The sequence below is a fragment of the Microcebus murinus genome, chromosome 3 (genome assembly GCF_040939455.1).
Source record: "Microcebus murinus isolate Inina chromosome 3, M.murinus_Inina_mat1.0, whole genome shotgun sequence".
Taxonomy (NCBI): Eukaryota; Metazoa; Chordata; class Mammalia; order Primates; family Cheirogaleidae; genus Microcebus; species Microcebus murinus.
This window is the reverse complement of record NC_134106.1, coordinates 5,145,595-5,153,141: the sequence shown is the minus strand read 5'-3', so window position 1 is coordinate 5,153,141 and position 7,547 is coordinate 5,145,595.

Sequence of the window (7,547 nt, the reverse complement as noted above, 5' to 3'; positions counted from 1 at the left end):
TAGCACCCTCGGTTTTCCTGGCTTAGATTTGCAAGTTTTGAGACATCAGTCCCTCTCACCTTTCAGCATTTTCTGCTCCCGGCTGACGGGCCTGCCCAGCCACACAGAAAGGGATGTTTGCTCAGGTGCAACCAGGAGCAGCTTCGTGAAGTTCCTTGAGTTGTCCCTGTAAACCGAATCACGTAACATGGTTCTGTTTCAATGGAGGTCACTTCAACTTCTTCAATAATGGTCAGGCACAACTTATGATATATAATTATTCAAAGAAAACATTTGTCACTGGGATCTGGAGCCAAACGCTTTGGGACCAATATTTATTTATTTAATAGGTACACACTATTATCTACACTATTCACGGTGATCGCAGGGTTTCCTTGAATCTTCTTGAATGTGTTTGCTGGAGAGAATGTATCACCCCAAAGGAAAGATTTTTCAAGGAAATGATAGAGTCAAGGTTGCAATACGAATAAACCTCCCTATAACTTTCTCTCTGTATTAGGTCATCCGTCACTAACATTTTTCCTCTTAACTTCAGGCATTCAAAATGATTTTTCAAATGAGCTTTATAAATATTTGGTTTTGACATTTCCTCATCAGAGTAAAGATAATATATTTTTTTTTCTTTTTAAACCAGGGTACAACTCAATGTCTGGCCCACTTTGTCTGTACATTAAATGTGTGTTTAAAAACTGAATTTGAGCTCAATCACCTTGAATGTTTTGCTTTATAACTTCTAGTTTTCTGGAGACAGGCAATTCCATTATCTATACGTGATGACTAGACAATATAAGAGGAATACTTTGGGTCTAAAATCAGGGAAATGAAGAATCTGCAATAAAATGGTCAACAGCGTTAAGTATGATTATATTATATATAGATAAAATTGGATGATGTTATTCACAGTCAAGAAGAGACCTTGGATTTTAGCAAAACAAAACACTTTACAGTGAGGGAAGCTAAGGGACTTTTTCTGAGTCACACGACTAATCCAAGGCCAAGTCGGAGCTCCCAGATCAGAAATCCAGCCCTTCTTATCTGCGGCTCCTTTCCTGAGAGCATCACATAGATTCTAATTTGGGGTTATCCATCCCTTTCTCCAGAAATGAATTTTAAAATCAAGCTTGGTCTTACTGACTCCAATGGTGTGTTTCCACACGGAGGAGCTCACCTGCTCTTTACATTTCCAAACCCGTCGAACCAGTTTCTGTCTCCAGAAGGTCACTGCACACCATTCCTCGTGTCTGATCCCTACAGTAAACAAAATCTGGAGGCAGAGCAGCATGACATTTGAGAATGTGACCATGTCCCTGCCTGTAATCTCTTGAAGGAAAGTGAGACCATGCTTTAGCCAAAATGCAGATGCTTCCTAAACGTGACAACATTCTCAGGTACGATCATCACAAGCACCTGATAGTTTCTCCTTCTTAACAGGTATAACAGAAGTCCCTTCTCTGACTCCTTACCCTGCAGAGTCACCATTTCTTAGTGCTTTAAACAAAAAAACCATTTAGCCTGCATCCCTCCACCTATTGACTAAACCCTTCCTATTTCTTGACTCTCCCTTCTAAGAATCATTTCCTTCTTAGGGAGTAACCTTTCGTTTTCTTAAGGGTATTACTTCATTGCTTCATTTCCTCCAGGGAATTACTTCTCTTCATTGGATGCAACAGTGAACAGGTGGCACTGCTTTTAAAAAGTGTCCTCTCTTCTCCCCAAAGAATCAGACGTGTGATCCAAGATAGACCCATCCCATTGTCTCTTCCCAGACTTTGAAGTCTGAGCCAAGTGGCAGAGAAAGACTGCAGTAGTTCCTGGCTCCTGCCCAGTGCTTTGGTGAGAGGGTTTTGATGGCCTACGAGACCTGATATTCTACTATGTCCCCGCTCCCCAGCTGCTCTGTAGGATTATTGGGCTAGCCACTGTCTTTCCTCCAATTCCCCTTTTGCTTGTTATCTGGTTTGGTGTCTGCTGCTTGCCACCAGACAACTGTAGCAGACAAACTGCTCTAGTCCAGGACCACAGCACCCCTGGGCCTGGGCTCCTGCAGCTTCCAAACTACACTGGTCGCGTGGTCCCCAGAGCCTCAGTCCCTTCAGTTCACTCCTGCATTTCATCTTTGAAGGCATCGCTTGGACCGTTTTTCTTCCTGGTGAAATCTGTGAAGGCACAGAAGAGAGGAGCACAGCCATCCTTGGAAATTTCTGGGAGGGTTTCCACGAGGAAAGGATGCCTGGACTGAGACGCGAAACATGCACAGAGCTGCTGGGGGAACATGGTTGGCATGAGGCAGGGGTGGGGCAGAGAGAAAGAGCGTGCCTGTGCTTGTGCAGGGAAGATGCCAGAAGATGGAGCGGAAGGTTGCTCCTCACGACAGCTCTGTGCAGACTGACTGTGCTTGCTCTCAGGCCAACGGGGAACCATTAAAATCCCTGAGCAGAGCGGAAACGGCATCTAATTGGCACCTTGACATAAACTCAAGAGTTCAGGAAGCTAGTGGAGGATGTCGGGTTGCCGGGGACTCCCGCAGCAGCCGTCCTTGGGCCACGCTGGTGGCCACTCCGTCTGGAACTCTTTCGGCGTTTCTCTTCTCACTACACTCTTTGATGTAGGATTCCCTTGGACCCTGTCTCTTCTCCTCCCACTCATACATTGTTCTTGGTTAATCTAATCCAAACCTACACCTCCATCCCTGTGTGTGTATTGGTGACTCCCAAGTTTGGCACTGCCTAAAGCCCTGCTCCAAGCTCCAGACCTTGCCGGGCGTCTAACTGCCCAAACCACATCTCCATTCGGGTCCCCCAATCCAACATTATGAAAAATAACTCCGTCCTTTTCCTACACTATCTGTTTGTTTCTGTGTTTCCTATCATGATGAAAGTCCCAAGATTTAAGCCAGAAATCCTAGCCTCGCCTTTTTCTTCTCTTTCGATTTCCCATAGCATAATGTCAAAAATATTGATTTAACCACCCAAGTCTATGGATTCTGTTTCACAAAAAAATGTATTAAGTCCCCCCTTTCCAATATCACGGCTTTAGTTAATGATGGCTGATACTATTTGAGTCCTGTTACCACAATCACAGTCTTGGTAATAGCTGTGTCTCCACCTCTCACATCCTTGAATTTTATCCTTACTGTGACTTTCAGGGTGAATTTTTTCACAATTAAAAATGTGATGAAAATCTTTCAGTGGATTTCTATGGTGCTGGGCATGCCTGAATGACTCAGTGTACCGCATGTACAGATAGATACACAGAGTACCCTGAGTCTACATTTACTCTGTGTCCCAGAGCTCCACACACAGCCACTTAGGTTCTTCCTCTGCCTGTTTTTTGCAGTGCAAGCTCTCACCTCCTTGCCCCCTCCCAGCTTACTCTGGCCCTACCAAATTACGGCTTTCTCAATCTATCTTGGGCACTTCTCACACCTCTGTTCATTTGTAAGTGCTATGTCCTCTGCTTAGAATGTGGTTCTCTCCCTTCTTTACTTTAACTTTCAAATAAGATGTCCTCTTTTCCCTTTTCAGGGTCAGTGCCTTTCCTCTGGGCTCCACATGCAACTTGCTGTTCCCTGTGCCCCCCCTGCCCATGTCCTGTGATCACAGCTCACTGCACGGGGCCCCAGTGAGGGTCCAACTGCATCGGGTCAGGGCTCAGGCACACGCCTCCCGTGTCCCCACAGCCCTTCTGCATCTCGGGAAACACTTGGTGAGCCACGGAGTGGATGTAAAGGAAGAGGCACAAATGTTCAGCAGTGGTCAGTAGTGGTCACGTTTTGTGCCTTGTGACCTTTCCAGTGAGTCATTTACTATGGCAGCATTCCATTTTATCTATATTTTAATGAAATACGTAGATTTGCATTTATTTTCTCTCATGGCATTAGAGTTCTGCCACATTAAACAATTCTACACTATTTGAATATTTTCATTTTAAAATTGTATGTCTGGAGGTGATAAAACTGAAGAACACATGTACAAATGGGAGCAGCCTCGTCTGCACCGATCACTCACGGGGTCTCTTTCAGCCCCCCCCCCCCCCAAAGCTGCTTTCTTAAATACAAAAATGCCCTTTTTATTCAGCATTAATAAAACAGAGAGCTTGGTAAGCAAACAAAAAGTGGGATTTTACTGTTTTAGAAATAGTCTAGTAGTTGTAAAAAGTATAAGCCAAGGCAGGTATCATTTAGGCAAAAATGATTTTCTACATTTTTTTTTTTTTGCTTACATGTGGCGTGTTTTACAACATAACTAATTTGAAGTACATCTTTCCTTTCTTGGCTATTAAACCATGTTTCAATAAATTACCTCAAAAATTATATATTAATTTCTACCAAATTCACCTCGTTGAGCTATTAGGTGAAATAAAGCATATGAATGTGACATACAAACATTGCAGAACTGTGGACATCAAGTACTTTTATAATACTAGCAATCAATCATGAATTACTGAGCAGCGACTGTATATAAGTTAACGTGCTAAATATAAATACAAAGATTTAAGAGTCCTGACCTCTGCTCTTAAGTAAATTGAAGATGATTTGGAGAAACCAATCAGAGAAATGGTAGAGTGTCAGCAAAACGCAGCCTGCAGTGGAACCCCGAGAGCTGGGTTAGCCAGCGTGGAAGAGTTCAGAGATGAGGCATCGGTTGTGAATGCTTCTCAAGGAAGTAGCATAAGAGCACCTGGTCCTACAGAATGAATGGAATATATAAAGTATTTGTTTTAGATTTAGGGTAGGAATTCTCATTTGTGAATTCACATTCTCAGATGTGCCCTGGGATCTTGTTCTTGAGCACGGAGGGAGCTGTGGCTAAGAAGGGTGCCACCGCCATGACTAGGCTCTGTTACAAGGCACAGGGGAAGGGATTTTGCAAATGCAAGGAAGTGTCCTAATCAGTTGGGGCCTTCATCAAAAGGGAGATGGTGCTGGGGCAGGGCACAGCCAGTGAGAACCCTTGAAAGAAGGAACCACTTCTCTATGGAGGGAGATGGTCCCCTGCCGGATTTGAAGTCAGCAACCGTGAGTTTTTCAGCCACGTGGAAGTGAATGCTGCCCACAACCGGGGGAGCTTGAAAGCAGATCTTTTCCCATCAGTCCTCTAAAGAGAAGATATCTTGGTTGATATTTTGAGCACATCCTTGTGAGACGCCGAGCAGAGAGCCCAGCCAAGCCATGCGTGGCTTTTTGACCCACAGTCACCATGAAATAATAAATCCTAATTCCTAAGTTTGTGCAATTGGTTATGCAGTAATGGAGATCTAAAACCACCACCATTCCATAAGATTCTCCAATTACTTACATTTGAAAATTGTCCCAGAGCTGTCGCTATGGACCTTACAAGTCACTGTACTCACCTTTGTTGCCTGAGCCCTCCCGAGGCAAGTAGAGATGCGCTGCCGTCAGTCAAATCCCAGGAAGAGTGCACGTTCTCCACCGTGAGACCAGCAGGCTGCTGGCCCCGAGGAGACACCTCGGAATGTGATGCGGATTTGCCGGCACACCTGAGATCACACTGGGTTTCTGGAAGGGTCTGCCAAGTTCACGTTCTCTCAGGTTTCCCATGAGGCTGGAGGTGGGAGGCACAGCGAGCTCCGGGAAGAGCCGGGAATAGACCCCGAGTCTCCTGACAGCCAGGCCAATGTTCTCAGCGCTATGCCAGCCTCCACTGAGCCAAAGCAAGGGCCCACTCCACGGTCCACGATCGTCAGCGTCTCAAGTCCACACCGTCTTAGCAAGGTTCAAAGAGCAAGATGAGAAATTATCCAGTTTTGTCTGCTTATATCACAGGGGTAGCTGTTTTTCCATGATGAATTAGTAATAACTCTCAGGCACATGTGGCAAGCTGAAGAAAAATGGATTTTTTACAATGCATTGAATAAACATCTTCTGCCTGAGTATCTCCTATACCTCACTGGCTTCAATACAGTAGAAGTTTATCGACGCATGTACCGCAAGCTCTGTTTGAGTGATTGCTTCATATATTATGCCATGCTACATTACATCGTGTTCCTTTTCTGCTTCCATAGCCCAAAGACTTATTGGAATCAGTTGTTTCAGACTCATAAAATATACATGACTTAGAAAAAAAAGCAGATTATTGCACCAAGAATTCCACTAGTCTTTTGAAGCTGCATCCTTGATTATTTGTTGAAATTCATTTCATTTTTCCATCATTATCCTAGTGCATGTTAAGTCCCACCATAGAGTATAAATGTACAATCTGCTCAGCGAGGCAGTTTGTAATAAGCTAGCATGAAACAATGTTTTCAGTGTTATGGTTTGTTGACTTTTTTTTTTTTTTAAAGAAACTAGCACCCATAAAACAGAAAGTTTGTTTGAAAGTGTGAATTCTAAAATGAGCCTTTTCTTAAAGTAATTCCATCTAAACTTGAACTAAACTGTCCCGTCTTTATCAACAAACCATCTACCGTACCACACGGCAGACATTTTTAACAGGGAGACTTATGAGACTGTCGAAGCAGCAGGTTGAGGAGACAATGCACAGAAAAGGGAGGCTGGAATCGAAGCCTGTGTGTCTTCCACTTGCCCTTCCAGCCCTGCCCACCCTCCCTCCCACTGTGTCATGTGCTCAAGATCCATGCGTGTAGCCTGCACACATGGCTCCTTTGCCTTCTGCAAGAGATCCAGGTGTGTGAGGGGCGTATGCTCAGCTGCCCTCATGCAGGGGCTACAGGTGCCAACTTCCTTCTACAGCTCTTGTCAGGGTCCCTTTCCACGTGGCACTCTCTGTAGGACTGTCCACTGCAGGGCGGTAATAGCTCCTCAGCCCACTCCTGCTTCTTCTTCTTGCTGTTTTCCCTAAACACTGCCCACGTTGTCATAAAGTAAACAATGCAAGTAAACAATGCCCTTTCGAACTCTCACCAATATCAAATTTGATTTTTGCTCTTTCTCCTAAGGAGCTTCAGATCCTTGGGCTGTTGGTCCAGTGCACGTTACACAGTCCTGGACTCACACGGGGCTCTCTATCTGATAGTACAGTGAATTTGGGCAATTTATTGAGGCTCCCGAGGCTCAGTTTTGATATCTTTAAAATGCAGAGAACCATGTCTAGCTCAGGGGGCTTGAATTACTGTGCGTCATGGTCCTCCGGAGACACAGAACCAACAGGACACATACAGAGAGATATTTATGAGAGGGGATTGATTAAGGGAAGGGACTCACGTGACTATGGAGAACAAGGAACCCAGTAAGGTGGCTCAGTCCAAACATGAAGGCCTCAGAACCAAGTAAGCTGATGACACAGCTCTGTGTCCTCGTGAGAAGGCCCGAGAGCCACCAGGTACAGCGGGGGAGGAAGGCTGGTGCAAGTCCTAGTGTCTGAAGGCCAGAGAACTTGGAGTTCTGATGTCCAAGGGAAAGAGAAAAAAGTGTCCCAACTCCTGAAGAGAGAGAGACTTTGCTGTTCTTCTGCCTTTTTGATCCATCCCGGCCTCAGCCTATCAGATGGTGCTCCCCAACAGGAGGGAGGGAAGATCTTTGGTACTCAGCGAATCGAATGCTCATGTACTCTGGACACACCCGCACA